Source organism: Cyanistes caeruleus, chromosome 3 (assembly GCF_971803275.1).
Source record: "Cyanistes caeruleus chromosome 3, bCyaCae1.hap1.1, whole genome shotgun sequence".
NCBI lineage: Eukaryota > Metazoa > Chordata > Aves > Passeriformes > Paridae > Cyanistes > Cyanistes caeruleus.
Genome location: NC_141703.1, coordinates 19,172,791 through 19,196,921, shown reverse-complemented (window position 1 = coordinate 19,196,921; position 24,131 = coordinate 19,172,791). Strand labels below are relative to the sequence as shown.

At 41.5% G+C, this 24,131-nt stretch overlaps 1 long non-coding RNA gene across 1 annotated transcript; it reads right to left on the bottom strand.

Moving 5' to 3' along the window:
- Positions 1 to 2,469: 2,469 nt before the first annotated feature.
- On the bottom strand, positions 2,470 to 24,067 carry LOC147653993 (uncharacterized). Its single transcript, XR_015284206.1, has 5 exons — positions 23,788 to 24,067; positions 20,943 to 23,298; positions 18,882 to 20,531; positions 17,236 to 17,349; positions 2,470 to 14,651 (listed from the first exon to the last, which is right to left on the bottom strand). It is a non-coding gene; the product is annotated as an uncharacterized LOC147653993 (long non-coding RNA).
- Between the last annotated feature and the right edge of the window lie 64 nt (positions 24,068 to 24,131).

Sequence of the window (24,131 nt, the reverse complement as noted above, 5' to 3'; positions counted from 1 at the left end):
GTTTTGGTACACAGGTTTGATTTTTGCCCTATCATGAAGTTTAGCATGCCTCAGCCCAACACATAAAGGACATTTTGATTTATAAAATCTGTGTCCAGCATTTTTTTTTCCTTCACCTGAGAATTCTTATCAAAACCACTTGACATTGGTGTAGTTTAGCAGTTTACTGGCCAATCAGCTAAAGAGCAGCAGAGATTTAAATAGCAGAAACATGTTTACAATATCTTACTATTTGTAAACTTGAAATAATTCAGTAAGTATTTTTACCTTTTTTGGTGGTTGTAGCTCTTTCTTGACTTTAAGGAATACTTTATTTTCTGCAATGTCTTAGTGCACTGTTGCTGTGTCAGTATTTCCAAGGCAGCAGGGGAATGTTTACATAAAAACACCAAAGTGTTTTCTTTAAATTTTTTAATTGCAAACATTTGTGTCCATTAAATCCTTCCCACAAAACTTAGGTAGCTTTTTTCTTTTTTTTTCATTCCATTCAAAGATGGATCATATTCCGTTTCCAAATTTTTTTTTATTTTCTGAACCATGCAATATGAGAATTTTTTCTGAACCTACAGCAGCAGGTGTAGAAGATTCCACTTGCCACTTCAAATGGCATTCCTAATGACCTGAAGTCAGGAGTGGCTGTTTAAAAACAGCTACATTGCTTACACTGGCTGCAGATATAAGCACCATCTGCATTGCTGGACTCAGTGTCCATAAATGTCCTCTATTACCCCCAAATACGAGGTTACAACAAGGTAGTGGGCAGTAAAGTATGCTGATATTGGTTGGTGGGGCTGCTTAGCTGTTTTGTTTTTTTTTCACTTTGTAACAGTGAAATGTCATTGATGGTGTTCAGAACAAAGAAATACCACCAGGGTAGGCAGATGGTTCCCTACTGTGTACATGTTCCTGGGAGCACTGTTATGCAGTGCTAAGGGAAAAGATTTTTTTTCCCCAGCTTTTAGCTTTGGAGTAACAATTACACAGTAACAAGTACTTAACAGAGGTGCTGGGATTACAAATGTTAGCAGCTCTGCACTGGTGATAATAAAATAAGGTCACTTTGAGGTGGGGAAATCTCTGTGGGTGCCTTTGCTCAGGGCTTGCAGGTATGTGTCTTGCTGCACTTGGTGTGACTAACTGGACTTGGAGTGGTATTGGATTGGGAGAAGCATTTGGTTTTCCTTTCCTGTGTAATTTTCCTTGTCCTTTCTCCCTCACCAGCAGTCTGCCAAGCGAGATATGTGACCTTGTTACTGAGTATTTGTGGATAACAGGAAATCTCACTACCATTACATGGAGTTGCTGGGAGAAATGAGTGAGTTTATCCCTGTAAGATCACGAAATTTTTCCAGGAGCAGCACAAAAATTTGGTGCTATTCAAGGGCAAAACAAGTGACTTTGAGGGTACCCAGCCTGTCACTTACTTTCCCATTGAGGAAAAGAAGATGCAGCTTTGTAGCTTAGTGTGTGGTATTGACCAGTGGAAAAACTTTGGGCAGAGTATCTCAATGAGGTTTGGTTGCAGAAGGTAAATTATGTGCATCAGTATTGCTGCAGGAGCTCTGTGGGCCAATATATGAGCAGAAAAAGGAGCCCAGCAGGTGAAGTTGACGAGGCTGTCAGTGATGCTGACCCACCAAGCTTGAGGGCATTTCATGGAACTGATTACAGAACTATGGAGCCCAAGGAAGTACCTTAAAAAACACTTTTCTTCTTGTGCCTTATCATGCTTTTAAAAAGCTTCACAACAACAGAAAACCACACAGCCACAAAGTATTTCATTGTATGACAGGAATATAGTTGCAAATGCTTTCTGAGAGGACAGTGGGTGATACCTGATACACACCATTTCCTACCATGCATTTTGTTTTAAATATTTTGATTGCCTGCAAATGAAGTGAAATTGAACCTTTCAGTATTATTAGAGAACAATACAATTTACCCATGTGTTAAAACAATTTTTTTTTTACTTTTGTTAGCAACAAAAGTATTTAAAAAGTATTAAAAAATATTTTAAAACCTGTTTGATTTGTTTGGGGTTTTTTGTCTTTGCTCAAAGCATTGAAAACAAACCCTTAGCACATTACAACTCTGTTGCACTGCTGAGAATAGCACAAGTTGTTCACAAGCCTATGTTGCACAGAGGTATAAATATAATAATAACATTAATAATGAATATAATAATAATTTCAGTTGTTCCCCATCAGATGGGGAGGAATGAGTAAGTACATCCTTTACCTGCCTCTTGTATGAGGAAGCTGTTAACACAAAGTGCTTCCCCAAATGGAGAAGCTGAGAACTAGACCTTGGGTCACCTGCTTCCCCACTGGTTCACAGCATCAGAACTGCTGGCCTTGGATACACAGCACATTTTTGCTTCTCCTGATATCCCCAACCAGCAGCCCCTAAATGAGCAGTTTCTGGAGAGCATGGAAACAAAGAAACTCTTCCTTTTTGTGTTATTTCCCCCCCCCCCCCGCCCCAGTCTTCTGCAGCTTCAGTCTCAACACAAGAGACTGAACTTTTGTTCTCGGAAGCTCCTGCAAGAAATGCTGGAACTGAGAAACATGTGAAGATGGCTGAGATGTTTACTGCTGAGTGTAAGAAAAGTGCAATGCTATTCAGCTTTCCTAAGTCTGGGAATTGTTTGTTATAGCCTGGTTAATATCTTCCAGGGGTAGAGGACCAGAAAAGGTAAACCTACGTGTTGCTGTAGCTTGTGTTGCCTAGGGAGTATCACAGCGTGCCCTGTATATTGAAAGATTTGGCTGTGGTAGGAGATAAAAATTACTTGACAGATGTCTCCTGGTAAGATGGCTTACTCTGTGGCTTAACCTGGCAAGCCACAGGAAAGTAAAACATTTCTTAATTCTCTTTCAAAATGCAGAAGTGACTTTCTTGAGATGGGATTGTTGCCTTGAGCATGTGTGCCTTTTTGATGTAGAGTGTTTTAGAACTAGTGATGCAAGTGTTGGGCCCTGTCAAGCAGGAACTGAAAGCTTTGAAATGTTAGTTGTAGATGCTTCATCTGTGAGCTTGCTCTGCTTAAGACTACTGGCAGTTAAATTAACTGATGTATTCATATTTTAATGCCTGTGAAGTTGCACCACAGGTTTACAGTGTCATTATTAATTATTTTATGCACAGCAATCAAAGGACCTAATCTTCTGATTTGTTATCTTCCCTCCTGCCCCTGTCTTCCCCGTTCCCCCATCCCAATCTGCGGGAGAGATATCACTGTGAAAAGGAGAACAATTTCAGGCATCATGGTGAAAGCTGGACTGACTTAGGAAGCTTCAGAGAGCGCCATTTACCTGATGTTCTCCTCTCTGTTGCTGCACCCCTTGAAAAGAGACAAGGACTAGAGGCAAAGAGTCAGCAGCACCTGGGTGGGTCAGTGAGGAGGAGTGAGCCCTCTGAGATAGGTAAGGATGGAAAAGTTTTCAATACTTAATAACTTTCACCTATGGTGTCCATTCTAAGGATTTGGTGAAGTAGGAAATGCACCCACCCCACACACTAGTACTGACACAGAACTCCAGAAAAGGCGTGAAGTTTGGGGCTGGCTTTAGATTCCCTGCTTTCCCTCCTTCTCTTTGCCGTGCTTGCTGCAGAAGCTTTGGCAGGAGGAAGGGGGCAATTCATCACCCCTGTTCCTTGTGACAGCTGGGCTTGTGGAGTTCCAAATGGTGCTGGAACAGTTGGTGCTGCTGGGAGAGTTGGGTGAACTGTGGCTGAGGACTGGTGGGAGCAGTACAGAAAATCACATTGTGCTGTGCCAAGGCTTCACAATGACTGCCTGAACTTATCATGCTCTAGGAGCTCATGGTGGAAGCAGAAATTTAGTTGATGTCTAGAAAGATGAGTTTGGCAAATTTATATATCAGTATTGGAAATTGTAAATACAGAGCCACAGGAGGCAGGAGAAAACATTGTCAACAGTAAATTAGGGGAAATAATCTATTTGGAGGCCTCTTTCAAGCAGTAAGGAAAAAGCAGAGTCTGTAAGACTTTGTGTGTCATGTTAAGGACAGTCAATACTGAGACATAAATTGTAGAAATGCATAGATTTTACAGATCAAATCGTTGAGGGTGGCATATATTTGTTCCCTGTGTTGTTTCCTATTGGAGTTTCTACTCCAGTCTTTGTCCTGGGATCTGGAATTACTTCTTTCATTTTTGGGATTTTTGGGGGGTTTTGTTTGTTTGTTTTCGTTTGGTTGGGGTTTTTTTGGGGTTGTTTGTTTGTTTGTTCTGTTGTTGACTAGGAGTTCCTGGGGCAGTCAGTGGCAATGCCCTGAGTAGAAGCTCTCTGGAGCTCTCCTAGATACACTTGTGGTTTACCTTCCAGGTGTGCTCCTTTACTTTTATGTCTGCTGGATTTTACCTCCTGTTGTTCTGTGTAGTTTGCCAGGGCCCTTGGCAAGTTCAGTGTTTCCTTTAAAGATGATGATTCAGCCCACAGATTTCTAAATATCCCAGTGTTCCTTCTAATTTATTCTGAATGAAGGTGCTTCCAACATCTCTAAACACCTCTGTTAGGTAGTGGGTAAGAGAAATTCAGCTCGTGTGTGTGTCTTTATTTTGTTCCTCTCATGTTCTCTTGTCCTCTGTGCTGTTCTTTCCAGTGCAAGCTTTTACTTCTCATTTTTCTAAAACAAAGCTTACTTTGGGATGCAGCATTATGTAAAAAAAAATACCATTCAACCCATTTTGTTCAAAGTGAAGCTGCTCCTACTGCAACTATATAAAAATGACTTCACTTTTTCTCAACAGATGAGCCTCTTACGTTCAGCACACTCACATACATTTATTTATTTGCAATTTTCCAGTCAAGTGTGTTCATTGTTGAAGATGTTATTTTAACAGGTTGTGGCATATAAAAGTTATTTGTTTCATCCAGAAAATAGCAGTTCCTATAAAACAGAAAAGGTTCTGAAAAGCCATCTCAATTATTCTAAGATATTTTGTTCCATTTTACTCCCTGAAAGAAAAATTGATTGACCTAGGAATTTGCACAGAAATTTCTCTCACTTTACTGCAAAGCCCTAGAAGTACATTATAATAATCTTTTCATGCACTTTTTACTGCATAAAGGTGTGTGTGCTAACAAAACATGTGTCCTGGCTTTTATATTAATGAAGATAGCCTGCAATACAAGTGAGATGTTTCAAAACATTTTTAAATCAGAAATTTTAAATCATTTCTCTCTTTACTTAGAGGATAACCAAATTATGTGAACCAATTTCTGAGACTATATTTGTAGCACTGTCTTTAGTTTCTATTTTGGTGTTCCAGCTTGGAGCCAGACTTCTTTTTGCGAACTTAGAATTTTTCTGGCACAATGCAAAAATGTCTCTCTTTTATTATTCTGAACATTTTGCAAAATGTCCTTTCAGAGCAGACTTTTCTAAGTTAACCAACACTTGTGCAGCTATTTTCTACTTTTTATAAAACCACAGCTGAAAGGAGCAATTAAAAACTTGACTGCTGCTTTAAACTTGGAATTGAATCTGTATTTAACACAAGTAAGCTCTCATTTCAAGATTGTTTGATGCAGCCGTTTCCCCTGTCAATGTTAATCATACTTTTGGGTATGTGCAGACTGTAGGATCTGGCGCTTAGGGATTTAGAAATCATGGGCTCTCATTCAAGTGATTCCAGATGGGTGGATTTTTCCTTTGGAGACTCCTGGGCCTTCCCAAGACATAACTTGTACCAGCCAGTCCACACTTGCAACACGATGCCTCTCGAGAGTCATTTGGTGTAGCTGGGCTGTACTGTGCTTGGTGAAGCTGCACTGAATTTCTCTCATCTGGACTTGCAAGCAGATTAATACTAGGCCTTACCAGTATCAGCACAAAAAGAAGCACATGAAAAATCCCTGGAGGCGACTCCCTACATACTGTCTCACTTTGACTGTCACTCCAGGAGCAGCAAGGTGCTCTGTGCAGCAGCAGCTGAGCTGATCCTGACGTCGGTGCCACAGCTGTGACAGCATGCTGGGGATGTGGGTCCTGGCGAGTCCCAGTCCCTGCTCACTATAAACAGTGTCCCCAGCAACACAGGAACACAAAGGAGTTGAACTGCTGCTCATCTGTGGCTTTTGGGCAAGGCAGATGTCCACCTCTGTAGTGTGATGTACAGAGCTAGGATGTACTCACAAAGCACTCAAAGCATAGGAGAGCACTGGACCCAAGTTACACCAGTGCCAACCATGGCAGTGACTAAATCTGCATGTGACTGAGCTGTGAGCTACTGTACAGGATGCCAAAGCATTGTGCCTTCCTACCTTTACTCTCCTCCCCAAAATATAAAACTAAGTTTATATTAATGTAAAACACTTTTATGCAAATACCAAGTGGATTTCATTCTCAAGTTTTACATGTCAATGGTCTAAGCACAAATAATAAATAAAGAAATAAATGGCTAGATGTGTCTGTTTTATTCAAAGCTGCATTTGCAATTCAGAAATGTTTGTTGGAACCATCAGATTTTTCCCATCTCTCAAGCAGAGAGAGAATCTTCTGTTGGGAGGTCAGCTTCCTCAGGTGATGCACTACTCATGGGTGTTTTACATCTATTAACTGCAACAGCAGTCCCTGTCTGAAATTTGGGGGGGGAGGCTCAGCTGCCATCTCACAAGTGCATCACAAAGCTTGTCACATAAAATCAAGGCACCTCCAGTTGAACAAACTTGGGCAAGCAACATGAGAACACAAACAGTTGTAAGAGAATGTTTTTTGGTTGCTTTCTTGGTGTTCATCGTTCCTATATCCCAGGAAAAGTTCCCACCATTTAAAATAAAAAAAATTATAAAACTGTCGTGTTTTAAAACAGGATGATACTTCACATGCACAGGGTTGGTATCCACAAAGTTTCAATGTAAACTTTTATTTCCTAGGCAATGAGTTTTCACTATCCTTCTAAGGCATTGATAGTATTTCATTTTCATTCTCCCAGCAGACTACAGAGCAAATAACAAATGAGTACTTTGATCTTTACCAACTTTTAGTAGTTGGCCTGTTTTTATAATGCAGAAATTATTACACAGATTGTTGTTTTGTCTGGAGGAATAAGTTCTAACACATTGCAGATCTTTAGCAGGGAGAATTTGTTCTGGAGACAACCATGTGTTCTGGGAAAGAGATGAGAAAAGACAAACAAAATAAATGAACATTTAGAATGGAAATGGTGTGGTAGTAGCTGCCCAAAGTGTAAAGCAGAATTCAAGTGTATTTCTTCTCATGCATGTGCAGTGGTTTGGTATGTTGAATCAAAAGAGAGGACACACATAATCTGCTCGTTCTCTCCAGTAACTGCCTGCATGCTCACATCCAGCTAACATTTGTGTTTTCAGTTTAAGCAGGAATACTGTAACAGGTCCTAGCAAAACAACAGACAGCATATTACAATGGATAATTTGATATATTGTTAGTCTTTTTTATTCCCATTACTTTTAGATACTCATTTGTTTTCAGCTTGGAAATTTAAGGTGTGAGCTCTGCTTTTGATCAGTTATATAGACCCATCCTGCAGTGCATCACTACTTGGTAAGATTTCAGTATCATAAAAGCTAGACTGAGTTACAGCATTAGCAATGGATCTATCCTTCTTTGCGTTGATTACAGGTCAGCTGAGGATTTCAGTGGTGTGGGAAGATGTGTGGCTGATGTGAATCAGCAAACTGGCCCTACACTGCACTCATCTGGCCCCCTGCCAGCATCAGAGCTATGCCTGCTTGAAACCAAGAGGTCACACTCAGTGCACTGCTCAAATATGCCTGTTGGCAGGAGGGTCCCTACTGCAGAGCAGTGAAATTCAACACAGTCCTCAGGATCAGCCTGGCAGCAGCTCATGGGTATGAAGGCACTTTGTCACACTCTTCAGGGCATGCTGAACAAATCCTTAGCCAAGCAATGGAAATGAGGCATGTTTCCAAGTCGGCTTAGTGAGTTCCAGGGAAGTGCTTGTCAGTAACTGTGCATACTCCCACTCTGCCTTGCTGAGATGTGTTTCAGCCTGTCCTGGAGAGGGATGAACTTTTGCAGCTTGCAAAGTATCTGTAACTGCTCTGGCTGAGCCTCAGACTGATTTTTCAGCTCCTTAAACAAACCAAGAGATTAAAAGGAAAAGCATTCCTAGTCTGTTTAAGCTGAATTTTTGTTCTTCCGAAAAAATAAATATTTCCTTGTAAGCAAAAAAAAATCTAGAGAAAGCTATAAGGGATAAAAAAACACAGACCAATTTCTTACTGATGAGGAAGAGACAATAATTTGAGAAGTCACCTTTCAAGGACACCATTTTCTCCTTGTCAATACAGACCTAAAATGTGGATTTAATTATTAAATCTGAGCTATTCTGAAGTTTCTTCTGAGCTTTCTCTTTAACTATGCTGTTTGTTTTTTTCTGCCTCTGTTCTTAAGTCCTTTAATTTTTATAAAAAAATTTACTTTTTTACTTTTATTCTATTAAAAACACCACTGTGAAGTTTTTTGCCTTGCCTTACCACTGTGACCTTCACCATGCACCCAGTTTCCCACGCCTGTCTCCTCATGTTGTATGCCAGAGCCTCTCTATGCCCCATCTCCCTATACCACCATCCTCTGCCTTTCTTGCTTTGCCCAGTGCTCTGCAGGAGTCTGATCTCTCTTCACACTTTTGAGTGCCATGAAATGTGCTTCTCAATGTCAGTTGGTCTTCATACTTACCCACACTGTGTCCCTCCCCAGGCCCTCACCCCAATCCCCACTAGCTTCCCTGCCACCTGCATTTGCTCTCCCTAATCAACCCTCAGACTAGGAGATTCTTCTGTTCCTCCTGATGCTTTATTTTCCATCTCGCCCACTGACATTCCCAAGCAGCAGGGATCTGGTTGAAAACAAGGCATTGATTTTGCAATAAATTAATAAATAAATCCATCTTTAAGGCTTTTTGTGTTTCTAATCAGCAAAGAAAAACTGAAGATACTCTCTTGTCCTGATAGAAATCACAGGTGTAAAATGGCACACAGTGGGACTAAGGAGGACAGGTGAAGCAAATCACAGAACCACATAATGGGTAAGGTTGGAAGGAACCACAGTAGGTCATCAGCTCCAACCATCCTGCTCAAGCAGGGTCATCCTGGAGCACATGGCACAGGACTGAGTCCAGGGAGTTCTGGAGTATCTCCAGTGAGGAAGACTCCATAGCCTCTCTGAGCATTCTGTTCCACTGCTTAGTCTCATGCACAGGAGAACAGCTTTTTACCTTCAGGTGGAACTTTCTGTGCATCAGTTTCTGCCCACTGCTGCTTGTCCTGTTGCTCAGCACCACTGAGCAGAGCCTGGCTCCATCTTCTTGATACCCTCCCTGCAGATACTGACAGACTTCGATGAGATCCCCTCTCAGTAATCTCTTCTCCAGGTTGAACAGGACCAGCTTCCCCAGCTCTTTCTCCCAAGAGAAAGGCTTCAGTCCCTTCATCATATTTGTTGCCCTGCAGTGGATCCAAGTCCAGGAGCTCCATGTCCATCTTGTCCTGAGGAGCCCAGAACTGGCCACAGCACTCCAGATGTGCCTCAGCAGGGCTGAGCAGAGGGGCAGGATCACCTCCCTGCTGGCAATGCTCTTCCTAATGCCCCCCAGGATCCCACTGGCCTTCTTGGCCACCAGGACACATGGCTGGCTCATAGACAGATGGCTGTCCACCACCATCACCCCCAGGTTCTTCTCCACAGAGCTGCTTTTCAGCAGATCAGCCCCCAGCCTGTACTGGTGGAGGGGGTTATTGTAAATTTTGCAGCCAATTTTTTGTTAATTGGTACTGCCATCACTTAATAATCTTCTCTTTCAGTGTGTCCTATATGCCCATAATACTATCTAAACTGGCTTAATTGTTCCCCTTCTACATCCAAGCCTTCAGCTCTATAGCTGCCATGTTCCAGGGAAGCAAAGAATGCAGGAACTCAAATGCCACAAACACCTGCTGACTGTTTTTTCCAACTATTCCCACAAACAATCTACAGCCTTTTTTTGTGGCTTCAGCATCTCATACTGTGAGTCTGCAGCCAGCAGCATGTATGTGTAAGCAGGTGAATGATTATCTGGAGAGGTGAGGCAATGCAGTTTCATGGCGCTGCGAAACCTCCCCGACTCCATGACCTCCTTGATAAGACTGGCCCACTCAGCATGGCAGGTGCAATCCTTTTGGAAGACAAGGTAGAGAAACTTACCTTGGGAATATTCTACAGGTCTGAAAAGGTTTGTGAGCAGCTTTTATTTTTTACTCCAGTGACAAGCCTTATCATGGATATGACTTTGGGAAAGGATTGTGGTCAACAGAATTAGAAGTGCATTCATGTTTGCTACTAAGAAAGGAAATCAGCAGCAGTCTGTGGTAACAACATTGTAATTAAGCCAGGTGAGAACAAAAACACATTGAAACTCTCCCACAATTTGAAATCCCAAACTACATCTAATTTTTGTATCTTATTTTTGTATCTTAAGCAGATACTGCTGTTAGACACCTTAGCTATCTGTCTTAGGCTGAGGTCACCTTTGAGTCAGGGGTGATCTCATGAACGATATCACCCTGCTCTCCCCAGGACTAATGAATAAACAAATCAGTAACTACACTGAAGATTACTTTCAAAAAACCCATAAACACATCAGTTAAAAAGATTAGTTAAGATACTCCACTGTTAAATATAAAATGTACTGCTCCTCATTTGTGGCAAATTCACTTTTACAGCATTTTACCAAACAAGCTTAAGTCAAAATCATTCTCTTGAAAAATGAAGTGTTCTTTCAAAACCTACTATAGTTCACAGTCTGTTTCAACCTGGAGGGAGCAAGGCAAAGGAGAGACTGACTTGATCCAAAGCCATCTGACTTCAGAGAGAGTTTTTCTCATTTTTGTGTTAGGTTCATAAAAGGTGACATAAGTCATGGTAATGGATACAGAAGCTGTATTACTGGATCACCTAGCAGCACAAATCTGACACCAGATGTGAGCACCTCTGTATTACGCTGAATTGGAGTGAAAAATATGTTAGGTATGTTGATTTTTTGCCAGCCACAGGAGGACAAACAACACCACAGCCAAAATAAAGTGTTATAATACTTTATGTAACATATTACATATAGCTTATATAATAAGAATTCAAATAGCCTGTGTAAGTCTACAAGGACAAGACATACCTCCTACATACATTTTCTTAACCAGTATGAACCAGCAGAGTGAGTTTTCCCAGCACCTTGCAATTTGTGTCTATTAGATAGGGTATGAAACACTAAATAATCATGTCAAACCACAGCCTGAGCACATAACAAAACAAACTATTTCAAACAAAATTTCAATCTTACAAGCACAGTCACACAGCTGAAGTGTCAGAAAACACACACACGTGGTCAAAGAAACCCCTGATGTGCTTAGAATTAAGTAATGAGCTGAGAAGTTGCACAAAAGGGACATTAATCCATGATTTCCACATTTCAATTTGGCCATAAACCTGGCAATGCTTAGCTAATACCCCAGAGATCATTCCAGGCTGGAAGAATATCTTTCCACCCTCAGCTGGAAACATTAAACAAGAAGTGTTCTGCGTGGTGGGATCCAAAGAGTGCTGCTAAAACATATTTGTGCAATCTCTGCAGCTGGGCCTCTCAAGAGGTTCATGTACCAGAGGCCCAGAGGCTCTCAGTAGTACCAGAGGCACACTTTGCACCTGAAAATATGAAAAGGGCACATCCTAGAAGAGTGTTTCCCTGTTGTTAAAATATGAAGTGCTGTTCATTCCCTTACATGGCTCTTCAATAGAAGCCAAATATCAGGAAGAATGTGTGCATGTGCCTCCACAGGAATCAAGGATGCCTTTGCAAATTATTTGCACCAAAAATAATCTATTTGGAAAATGCTGTACTATAACATCATAAAAACACCAATCCAAAATCCTGGAAATATAACAGCATGCTTAAATGACACTGGAAACAACAAAGAACTATTCCTGGCTCATGGTGAATATTCTGGAATACTTTTTATACTTTTGGCTCTATTCAGCCCTATTAATTAAGAGGACTAATCAGTGTGTTGCAGAAGGTTTTATTATCTTCCCAAACTCATTTGAGATAACTACTAAAGGAAATATAGGCAGTGATTTAACCACAGCAAGTCTCTCAGATACTTAATTTTGATTAAATAGAAAATGCATCCTGAGGAAGAGAGGAGATTTATTTTCATAATGGGGTGGAAAACATACCCATCTCTTTCCAGAAAAGCTATAAGCTATTGGCAGTAAACATTTAACAAATCAAATGTAATTTGGTAATCATTTTAGTGCTGGGCCTTTACCCTGAAATTGCCTGCATAAACTCAGAGCAGAACACCATTAACACCTGGCACCCGAGCTACGGCCAGGAAATGCCAAGCTGGAGTGAAGGCATTTTCATACATGTTACTGCATACATGCCAAGAGTACACAGAGCTTTCCTGAAATGAGGAAAACTAACCACTGCATGAGTTAAAAAAAAACAGTGCCACAAAGAAGTCCCAGAAAAGTGAGGAGAAAGCTGTAGTTATCCATCAGGCCCTGTTTCCCTGCATAAGAAGGGGCCAGTTGGTGGGAGTGCCTCAGTGCCCACAAGTCAGTGGCAGCATCCCCAGCAGGGTGATGTAGAGAGTGCAGTACCCTCAGCTGGCCTGTGAGGAGATGAATGGGCTTCAGTCCCTCCACGGAAGTAAACTATAACAATTCATAGTCTCTTCAGTTGGAAAGAGTCTCTATATTCTTTTGTAGCTTGCCCACACTTAGATTTCACTTCAAGACATCGTTAAAGTGTGGGAGATGGCCATAAAGCAATCAGATGAAGTGTTTTCCTTTCCTCAGACTCTGTTTAGCATTGCAATGATGGGTTACATTACTGTAGAGTAAGGACTGCATTTGTTTACACTAAAACATAGTCAGAATCTAAGAGTATTTGAGTTCCTTTTTCAGCCTTTAAATAACCATGTCTTTTCACGTCTGTTAGTTTTTCTGGAACTCAATCAGTAAAATGTCTTTCAGTTTTAATTTTTAAGTTCATGTTCTATATATAGAACATACCTTTCTTAACATTTTATGCTCTGTCTATATGATCCTCTACAGGCATAAATCAGTTTTCTTGTGTTTCTTTTTCAAAAGATATTTAAAACTTTCTCAGAAACTGTTTTCTAGTCCTTGGTATTCTCAGATATGTATGAAATATAAATCTATGCCACTTTCAGTAGCCAAGGCTATTGTTACATTGTATACATGATCCAAAGAAGTTTGGACATTGCATGAGTAGTCTGACATAAACTGAAAATAAAATAAACAATGTCTGACATAAACAATTGCCTTCAATAAATAAAATAGAAATATAAAAAAACAACAGCGTAATGTAATGTGATTTAGTTTACACAGAAATCAAAGTGCAAAGTATACTTTGGATGCCAAATACTGTATTAATATTGGATAAAAATTAGCTACTTCAAGTAGCTTCTTTGTAATTCCAATATCCTGTCTTTGCAGTATCAGTACTGGCAAGAACAATCTTCGAGGCTGTTAGAGTGATCACTTGATAGCTTAGTCAGCCTTTCTCAGCTCTCTTCTTACATTATGCACAATCTGAGAAGACCCCAAGACTGATCTCAGTGCCCACTGCCCACCAAGAAGATTTCAGCCAGCACCAGCTCTCCTGGATTTGCAGGCTTTGTCATGAACTCCCAAAACAACCCTTGTCTGATGCTTGATGAAGATGATTCCCACAGCCCTCCCCAGGACCCCTGAGCACAGATGCTGGGCATCCCAAGAACAGAGGGCTCCTCTGGGACTTGAAGGCCTCTGGTTTGCCAGCCTCCTTTAGTCATAACTGACAGATGCAAGGAAAATAAGCATAACACATATTATAGTCTTGCTGGCTGACTCCAAGATATCTCATCTATTTATTTTTCCCTAGTTGGCTGTCAAAGAGATCATCATTAAAATTTTTCACATTTTCTCCAGCCTTGGATTTGCTGTTTTTGACAAGTTTCAGCCTGGCCTTGGGCTACTGACTGTATACTGACTGTAATTCCCCTTTCACCCCGTCATAGTATGGTATCTACCAAATATAGCTTGGTTGAAGGGGTAAACTACTTGTGATTGATTTAATTGGGACATTAACTTGTCCATTAATGTCCTGGCACCCCTAGAGTTGGGGCATCACCCTCAAGTTTGGTTTTCTGCCCTCCGGAGCCCAAGAGGGTCTCTGGAGAAACCATGTACATAAACAGGGATGATGTTCACCTCTTGACTTGGGATGTGACAAAGCAGGCACTTTCAGTGTTGTCACACTGAAGTAGCTACTAATATTTCACCATGTGTTAATGCTCTTTGCTGAATAGGAATGGAATTCAGCTTGTGCTTCATCTCTAGCAGAATAGGGACTTTCAAACATGGGCTAATCATGTGTTCTGCTGAATTTTCAGCCTCCAGCAAAACAACTAAAGAACACAGGCGAGCCCACCATATGAGAAGCCTTCCTTCTTCCTCTTTCCAGGGTGCATTACCTCTGTTTACTTGCATTTGCAAATGGCAAAATAAATAAATTGCACTGTGTGTTCTTTAGTTGAACCATTCTTTCCTGGGAAGTCCAGAGCACACCAAATAATGCTAGAAGGCAGAAATGACAAGAAAGAACAAAGACACATTCATTTAGCACAAAATAAATATGTTGAGAATGGAATTACTCGATGCTTGAAAGAATATAAACCCACATTTTTAATTCTTTATGTAACAGTGACAGCAGCCTGAGTAATTAACAAGAGGAAGTAATTGCTTTAAATTAGTATAAACTACACACTCGATTTTACTAATAAAACATAGTGGGAACATTTATTTTACTAGATTTTTAATAATAAATCATATCTAAAACTGAGCAAAAGAAAATAACTAAAAACACATGTTAACTGGGAAAACAATTTAAATATTAGGTATTAGATAGGTTTGGTTAGGAAAAAAAATCACAGAACTATCAGAGGAAAAGAATTGCTATTTTCAATTAATTGAAGAGAATTCATTGGAGGTGGGGTAGACCAGGCTATGGTAGTTTATATACCTTAGATATCTAAATCCAACTCTCCCCATATCTGAGGGACTGCTGTGGTCACCAGCTGCTGGACTAGGCTACACTGACAGTTTTAACTCTTGACACTTTTCAGTCTCTACGAATAAACCTTGCCTGAAGCAAGTGCAGGTCCAAGTCCTGCCTCCTGGAGGAAGGACCCAGCCACTGGCCTGAGCAGTCAGTCTTCAACATTCAGTCTTTTTTTCACAGCAGTATTTATACACAGTAAAACAATATTAAGGGAAGCCTGAAGAAAGCTCATTGTGAACAACTTTGTGAATTGAATGTTGGGTGGTATTCTAAGAAATGGGAGAAAATCTCTGGCAATAAGGGAGTGGGGAAAACAAAAGCTTTAGTCTTCTATTCTCATTTTCAGACTGGTTTGTGTAGCCTTTCTTATAAATTAATTAGGATGGACTGAGTGGGAAGAGGGATGGGGAAATTGTACACTTTATTTCTGAACTGGTTTCCAAGTCACTCAGAGCTTAGAAGCAAAGCAAGGACTGAAAGGATGGGATTTCACACCACCAAGACAATTCATGGAGATCAATTTGGCTTCTTAAATTCTTTCCCACAACATCTGCTGCTCACCACTCCTAGTCCTTGACTTGTAAGTCCATCTCTGACCTCTACTTCATGCCAAATGTCCTTCATTTTATAATTGTAGACAGGGCTATTGTCTGTCCACAATAATTTGTCTCAGCTTGGGAAGAGAGTAAGAAAATATGGGAAGACACATAACTGCTTCCAGAACTACACTCCTTTCTATACTTATTTTCCTAAGAGCCATCAGTCAGATCCTCACTCTGAGGATAGCAAAGTCCATGAAACTAGGACTGCCACCCTAAACTTAAGTACTCTTTTGCAAATATTTGTCATGTGGGGAAGAGCACGGTCAGCTTCACTATTTTAGAGAGAAATTTTGCATGATCAGAAAAATTACATTCTGTTCCAAAGCAACTGCATGCCAGGTTTACAGCTGAACTCATTTTTGAGCTATCCAAACAAGGAGGAAAAGGAAATACATATCCCAAAAATGTTTTAATAATGGAAAATTATGTTCAGGGTCTGAATAACTTAAAAAACTTTTGTGAATTCTGAAAAGAAAAAGTCACTTAAAAGCATAGGGGCCAAATAAAGCATTGAAAATATCAAACTACTGGACAGATTATAAACACATGAAAGTGTTCATTTAAAGCTTTAAAACTGGCCCCATCTCCACCATTATTTCTTTAATGAAATGAGTAAAAGTAGGTTAAGAAACAATTTCTCCCATGTGGATTTTTCCTTTTCAGTTCATTGAGAAATAATTCAGAAGTGCTCTTGTCATGTCAAATGAAAAACTGTTAAGAGTACTTCAAGAAAATATAACTTCATTATTGCAGGCTTGTTATTTGAGTCTTCTAAAGGTTACCTTGCTAACTTTTTACATTGATCTTCCACAATTATAGCCCACATCCTGTTTTATTAGAAACAGCTAAATATTTCAAGAATGCTAAATCATATTTCAATATAATTCTGTGCCTTGACTTCTGAAACTGCTTTGGCTGACTTGTTCAACGTGCAGGTAAAGAAGCAAAGGGAGGAACAGAAGGTGTTGACGGAGTGATTTTACAGAATAAAAGACCACATTGTACCTTGTTATCTCAGGTATTTTTTTTTCAAAGTCTCTCCCCTTCTTTATACTTTGGAATAAGATGACCATGAAAAACAGAGCTTAGCAAAAGAATGTGCATATGAAAAGAAAGACTTTACTGTACCAGTACATCAGTTGAAACTACGCAGTATGTTTGGTATCATGAGGACATGCCTTTCTTTGGAAAAGGTAATTTCATAGGTCAAGCAGGGAAGGTGTAATTTGCTTACCTGTACTTTACAATAACTCTTCTGCCTCTTTGAATAAATGCACAAAGTCAGTTTCTGTTTGCTTGTCTGTTTTTTTGGGGTTTTTTTTATCAAACCACCATTTATTTTCATTAATGCCAGTTTATACTCTTACACCAACATGAGGAAAAATCTTGAGCTCATCCATATTTTCACCCTTCCCTGAGTCATACAAAAACGGTACATCCAAAGACTATTTCTTATTAATATATTACTTATAAATTATTTATTATTAATATTACTTACAAATTACATGCACTCCAACCAGTGCATGGGAAGACAGAGGAGCTTAAGGCTACAAGCGGAGACCAGAAACAGGTTTCTTTTGTTGGGATTTTTTTCCTGAGCACTATTAGAAACCTTCAAATAAAAAAAGAATGGGAATGAAAAAAAGGCTTAGGCGAAAAACATCTCTCCCCACCCTACGAAAACGGAAAGTGAGTGAGAAAAACACTTTAGAAAAACCAAATGGTTGTGGGAGCATCACAAGTGGTACAATGAAACAGGGAAAACCAAAACTGTTGAAATAGGAAATAGGGGTGGTAACGAGCACCTGCTGGAGTTACAGAGGGTACATTAAAGAGGAAAACGAGCCATGTGTGCATCCCAAGGCTGCCTCCAAAAGTAAAGAATTTCACCTCAGCCTGTGCAACTGCCTGAACTTGAGGACTTTTCTGCAGACCACATCAAGGGACTGCCTGCAACTAGGAGGGGCTCTAGAGTAACACAAGTATCAATATCCAGGGAGTGGCTTCACAGAAAAGAAGAAAGCAAATAGGGCTTCTGTGCTATGGGACTGCAGAATGGAAAGGGCTGACTACTAAGGCTGTGTTCCTAAGAGTTTGGGTGACCCAGTCTGACAGCTGGGGGATATATGCTGATGAACAGCTGGGCCATACTCCACAGATCCAGAAAACAGCTTCTTCCATCCTCAGTTTTGGGGCATTGGGGTGCCCTCTGTTCTCTCTGGCAGTGGCTGTATCTGATGAGCCGCACAACACCCACCTAACCCTCCTGCTGTGGCCCCAGCTGTTCTCTCCTGACTTGAACTGCACATGCCCTCTCACACACCCTGCCTTGCTCAGCACTTCTCTGGTCACCAAGGCAGACATAAGGTCCGTATCTTTTTCTTCCTTTTCAAGCTCCTGACTTTGGGGCAGCAGCTTCCTGCATAATTTACGATGTCACAGTGCGAAGGCCAGGAATGAGGGAGGTTTGCATTCCAAGAGAGCCATTGCTTTCCCATGAAAAGAACGCACAATCCTAACACCGAGAATATGTTTTCTACTACAGACAAATAATTTCCATGATACGTAGTATGTATAAATACCTTATTTCTACCTCTTCCCCTACAACTTTTGCCCTCCATAGCAACATAAAATAATAACAGCCCCTGAAGGAAACCAGCAAAATTTTGTCCATTTTCCTTGTATTTATTCTATGCAGATGGGGATGAGCATTTGTAAAGAATCAGTGCACACCCTTTGAATTACTTGAGATTATCATTATTTAATCCTTTTTCCCTGCCTCAAGTACTTCTGCAGCTTCATTGACCCCACTTTGCTACTGTGGTCAAGCCCCTCTCAGGATAAGTGTGTTCAGTATGTTTTCTCCTAAAAGTCTCGGGCCATTGAAAATCTGAAGATAAAAGCAGAAATACAACTGAAGGACTAAGATTGTACAGCCTACTGTCTGGAGTCCTGCAGGCCCCATGCCTTGATGCCAGCACCATTTCACACTGCATGACTCCTTCACAGTCCAATTAAACCAGAAAGGTAGGAAAGTTTTAGCTTTAGCTCTCTGCTAGATCGAAGTATTATTCTTATTTCACAATAGGAACCAATGCAAAAATACTGAAGTCAAATATGATGTGTATTTTGTAACAACTCTACCTGGAGTTATTAAAATCTTGATTAGTTCCTAAGAATATTTGTCACTATATGTTGATTGTAGTGCAGCCCAAGCTTCTACTCAACTCTGCCACAGCTACATTTGCTCAACTTGTATTCCAATGAGGCTCCTTATTGCACACACAGCTGTGCCAGAACAGCTGGTGGTGGAGGGGGAAAAGAGCCAGCAGCAGAAACTTCTTAAGCTTCTTCAAGGAATCCTGGCCTGAGACCTTCTAAAATAAAAGAAATCTCTACCAGTCACATGCAGTATAATGTGGGGTGTTTTTTTGCCCAAGGGATTCTAAAGCTATGACTGCAGCACTAGAAAAAATAGGGCCTGGAAAAGAGTTTAAGCACTGGACTGCTAATTGCCCATTATGCTTAACTGCAAGCATGTGTCCTGGAAAAGGTTTGGCTCATGTCAGCCCACACTGTCCCAGACAGAATCCAGACCAGGAGATGGTGAGTGTGCAGCCCATTCCAGGAGAGAGCATGCACCAGGCAAACACCAGACCAGCCTCCCCTTTTCCCTCTTCTTATGCCTAGCATCACCATTTTTCACTGCCTTCAGACTCTCCAGGGCATAGGACATGTGTTCTCAGCTTCATACTATGAAAATGTAATTCCAATAACCCTTTTTTTTTTTTCAAGAAAAGAAAGAGCCAACAAAAAAAGCACAGACATACTAACGGTTGTATCTTAGGTCCGTGGAAAGGAAGCAATTGTTTTGTAAAATGGATCAGGTCAGGTCTTGGAACCTGGCCAAAAAGCCAAGAGCCTTCACCTGTTTTATCTGGTGTTATAAACATAGTCCAGCTGCAAGAATCTGGTCTTACCTTCACAGGGGTGGCAGAAGGCACCTGTCACACTAAGGTCACCGTCATTTGGACAATACTGTCAGGCACAAACCTCTCTGTTTGAAACAGACACCCAAGAACATCAGGAGGAATGTCCTTCATAGGTAACAATCTCACCATCAGTAGCTTTACAGTAAATTAGGGTGTTTTTTTTCTTCCCCTTGTTTTTATTTTAAGATGTCAGAATTTAATTATGTTGAAACAGGAAGCATGCTTCATTTAAGTGATGTCAGAATTTCTTTCTTGAACTGTTTCATGGGAAGAATCCTTACTTCTTTTTCTCTGTTTACACTGAAGATTCATGAAGCCAATGTAAACAGCAAAATGAGTGTAAACACCAGGGATTAACTTCAGGAGATTTGAAAGCAACAGGGTTTGCCATAATAAAATCAAGCAAATAGTTAAGCAGCAGGGTTTGCCTTAATAAAATTAAGCAAACAGTTTAGTATTTCTGTATGTCTCTATATATAGTTTAGAGCTGAAGAAGTATGTTCCCCTTATTTAACATTCACCATTTGAGTTTTTTGAGGATTTCCTCAAAAAAGACCCCAGGATAGAATTATGTTGGTGTTAAGCTAATTTATTAACATCAGGAAAAGGACAGCTGGGTTATTGCTTCATTGAACGTGCAGACACTCACTGAAGTTGTATTCTCTGCATTGCAATAGAGCAAGATTTTTATACAATACAATAATCTTAAAGGATTGTTGTCTCTTTCTTGTGAGCTGTGCTTTGACTCTAAATGCCTCCTCCTCCTGCTTACTGTGGATGTCCTTTGCTTCCTCTGAGTGTCCTGTAATATTAATGGGGAAATTTCCATGATCCTAATACTAAAATTCCTGGTAATAATTACTTCTAAAAAACAAGGGGGCAAAAAAGAAGAATGTCACTCTGCAAAAAAAAAAATTGTATATTATCTTGCCATGATCAATGCCATAACAAATAATTTTGCTTTCTAACAAGCAAAACATAGAAGAGAACATGCAGGTGATGGCGGTTGAATAAAAGTTTAGGAAGAAAATTATTCAGTTTTAAGAGATACCAATGTGGCCAGAGTGACGAGAGCCTCATAAAGCCAAAATACCCTCAGAATGCTTAAAAGTTTCTGCTTGCTGTTTCCAGCCTGAACAAAATGAAGGATTTTAAAGAACTCAGTGCAGGGCTAAAAGAATTCTTGATTGCTTAGGTATAACTGAAGTCTCACCGGGATTTACAAGAAGCACTGACCGCGTGGGTGCTGGAGCTCATGGAAACACCCCTTGTTTCTACTGCCCTCGGCTGATGTGTTTTCCTTTCAGCACCAATGCGGCCGAGCCAGGTAAATACACACCTGCCACCCGAACATCTATCCCACGAGAAATAATGAAAAGGAGGGTAGATTCAAACAACAGCAACGAACAGTATGCATATTGCATCCTGTCAGACTAACTGGGTGTGTCTTTAGGGTGCTGTCACCTTTGTGTTTGCCTGCAGACGTACAGCGAGAAGCCCGGCACCAGCAGACATGGGGGTAAATTTGAGGTTACCCACAGCGGGGCAGTGCAAGCTCCGCACAGAGCAGATCGTGGGCAGGCCGCGGGCATCCCTTTTCCCCGGACAGCCCAAGCCTCGGTGTTCCCAGCGCGCTGCACAGGAAGGATGGAGGCAGGGAATTCTCCTCTTTGGGGGACCCCGACACCTCTTCCCCGCGGGGCCAGGCCGCTGCCCGCCCCCGCCGCAGGACTACAGCTCCCAGCGAGCCTTGCGCCGCCTCCATCTTCCCCCTCACAAACACCGCGCGTAGCGTTCTCGAAACAACGCCTTGTTCAAATAAAACCTGTCGTTCAATAAAACTTTCTCAGAGTGTGCTTTGAGCCTGCACTGAGGCGCGCAGCTGAAATAGATCCTCGAATTAGCCGAATAGCCCTCATGATCTCGTTGGGTTCACTTCGGCAGGAGGCCAGAGTCTGCACTCCCGGGCTGCTGTCTCCCAGAGGAGCTGTAAATCTGCTTTTCTTTCCTGGAGGGGATGTGGTGTCCTGGGAATGTCCTCGACATCCATGCTGGGTCAGCTCATCCCCGGCTTCAGCAATACTCAACAAACCCGGCCGCTGGCCTCTCTCATCACTCATGCCCCTTCACTGTTCCTCAGAATCTGGGACGATGATCCTGAAGATGCTGCCTGACATCGCTGTGCTGCCTGCGATTTCTCCTTGCTCAGACTTGCTGCCTACGAGTGAAAAGCTGTAGTTCAAGCTTTGCTAAATCTCGTATGTCTGTACCGGGCCTTTTGTTTATGTGCTGTACATAACAGGAACAACTCGCAACAGGTGCTGCACGGGCAGTATGCACATACACACAACAAACACCGTTTCCAAGTGGCTATTGCTCTTTATTTTTTATTTTGGACAGCCATTTGTGAGTCTTCACAATGGAGAACTCAGTACCTTTGAAAACTCCATATTCTGTATTTTATCTAGAAGTAGGCATTGCCTGGGTATCACAGGTTTTCCATAAACACACCAGCATTTCTCTTCTCTCAGCTCCTTTTGGGTGAATCTTGGTTAAGCACACCTCACATACAGGATTTTGAAAGCCCTGCTAGATGAAGAGCCTTGGCAGGAGATCTGGCAAGGCCAGGGATCTGCAGGCAAGGATTATCTACAGAAAGGTGCCTCAGGGAGATAAGGATACATGTACATGTGCATCTATCCGAGAGTGGGAGCGGGGAGATAGGCAGGGCAACAACTGAACCTCAAGTGCTATGGCAGAGAGCTGCATGTAAGTATTAGGAGACCCAAGTAAAATGACATTTGGGTCAAAAGATTCAAGTAGTAGATTGGATGGGAACCATAAAAATAAGCTGGGGTGAGCTAGGAGAGACTGAGATGAAGAAGAAGCAGAGTCTCCAAGTGGACACCAGTGGGAAGGAAGGAAAAGGAGGAATCTAGGAGGCAGTGTGGAAATACATAAGCTGTTTATGCAGAAGTGGTGTGAGTACTCTTAACACCAGGTTGGAGGCAGGGACACAAGCATAAGTTGGTGTTTCTCCTTCATTTTGTTTCATTGTTGCTGTTTCCCCCCATTTTTAAAGCATTGTAGTCCCTTGGAAGCAGCTTTGTTCTCCAAATATCCAACATAATTTTCTTTATCTTACCAAAAGAAAAAAAAAACGGGGGGGTACTTAAGTAACACCTCCTGCAACTGACATTGCATCCATGCACTTTTGGAGCCTGTTTTCTAACCTTAGTATCAGTGGGTTATGAACAATTTCAGAGACACTTACTTAATTTTCCCTCTTTTCCATCAATTGGCTTCTCTCACTCCATCCAGTCTTAGCAGCAAGTTTACAGGCTTTTCCTACCATTCCAACTATAAAAAATATGTACGTTTTGAATCAAAAGAAATTGAGTACTCAGTTCATTCTATCCCAAGGAGCAGTCACCTTCTCAGAATCTTGTTTTCTGAGGTGAACCCCTATCACGTTTTACCTTCAGAAACTTTCTGGTAATACAGTAGAACTCCATGTTCTTTTCCATGGCATACCTTACAGCTTCCAGCTTTGCAATCAGCCTCAGTGACTGGAAATAGAGATATGAGGATTTAAAATCCTCTTCCCCTTAGCACAAACTAGTGTATGCTCAGTTGCACAGTCTAGAGTAATCCATCTCCTGAACAGCTTCCACAGAAAAACAAGTTCATAAATGCTAAATAATCACAAATTATCTGGTCTTTCCAGAAGACTGGCTAAGCCCAGGCCTCCCAGCCCTGTTATGGTCTTGCATAAATCAGAAATCCAGGATTGGCATAAAAACTGCAACAGCCTGAGTATCTAATAACATCGTGTGGGAAACTGCAGTGCTCCCCTGACTGAATGAGGTCCCTTCCAGGCATCAGTCAGCATAAACTGGCAAGAAAGTTGTGTATTGATTTTGATTATCTGCACTATATGTGTGCTTGTAGAATCTAAAAATAAACAGTGGATTGGGTTTCTAGTCCCAACACCCTATTTATTTCTGGTTTTATTTTCCTGAAGGAAGGCTGAAAGAACAACGGAGTGCAAAACAAACCTTGCGGGAGGTTACAATGTACACAAAGACATCTTGGGAGTCGGGCGCGGTTCTTCGGTTAGCAAAGAACACGGGAAAGAGGGTGAGGAATGGGAATATCTGCTGATGTTTAGAGGAAGCAGCAGCAGACAGAAGGGCAGATGTTGATCTCGGGGTGCACTTCATCCTCCACTGGTGGGTACAGACCCAGCACACGCCCTGGCTCCCATGGCGCTGGGGCACCGCCGCCACGGCCGGGAGCTCTCGCTCCCTGGCCCAGGGCAGGCGGCCGCCCCTCCACCCGGCGGGACACGTCCCCCACGCCGCCGCCGCCCCTCCGCCCGGCGGGACACGTCCCCCACGCC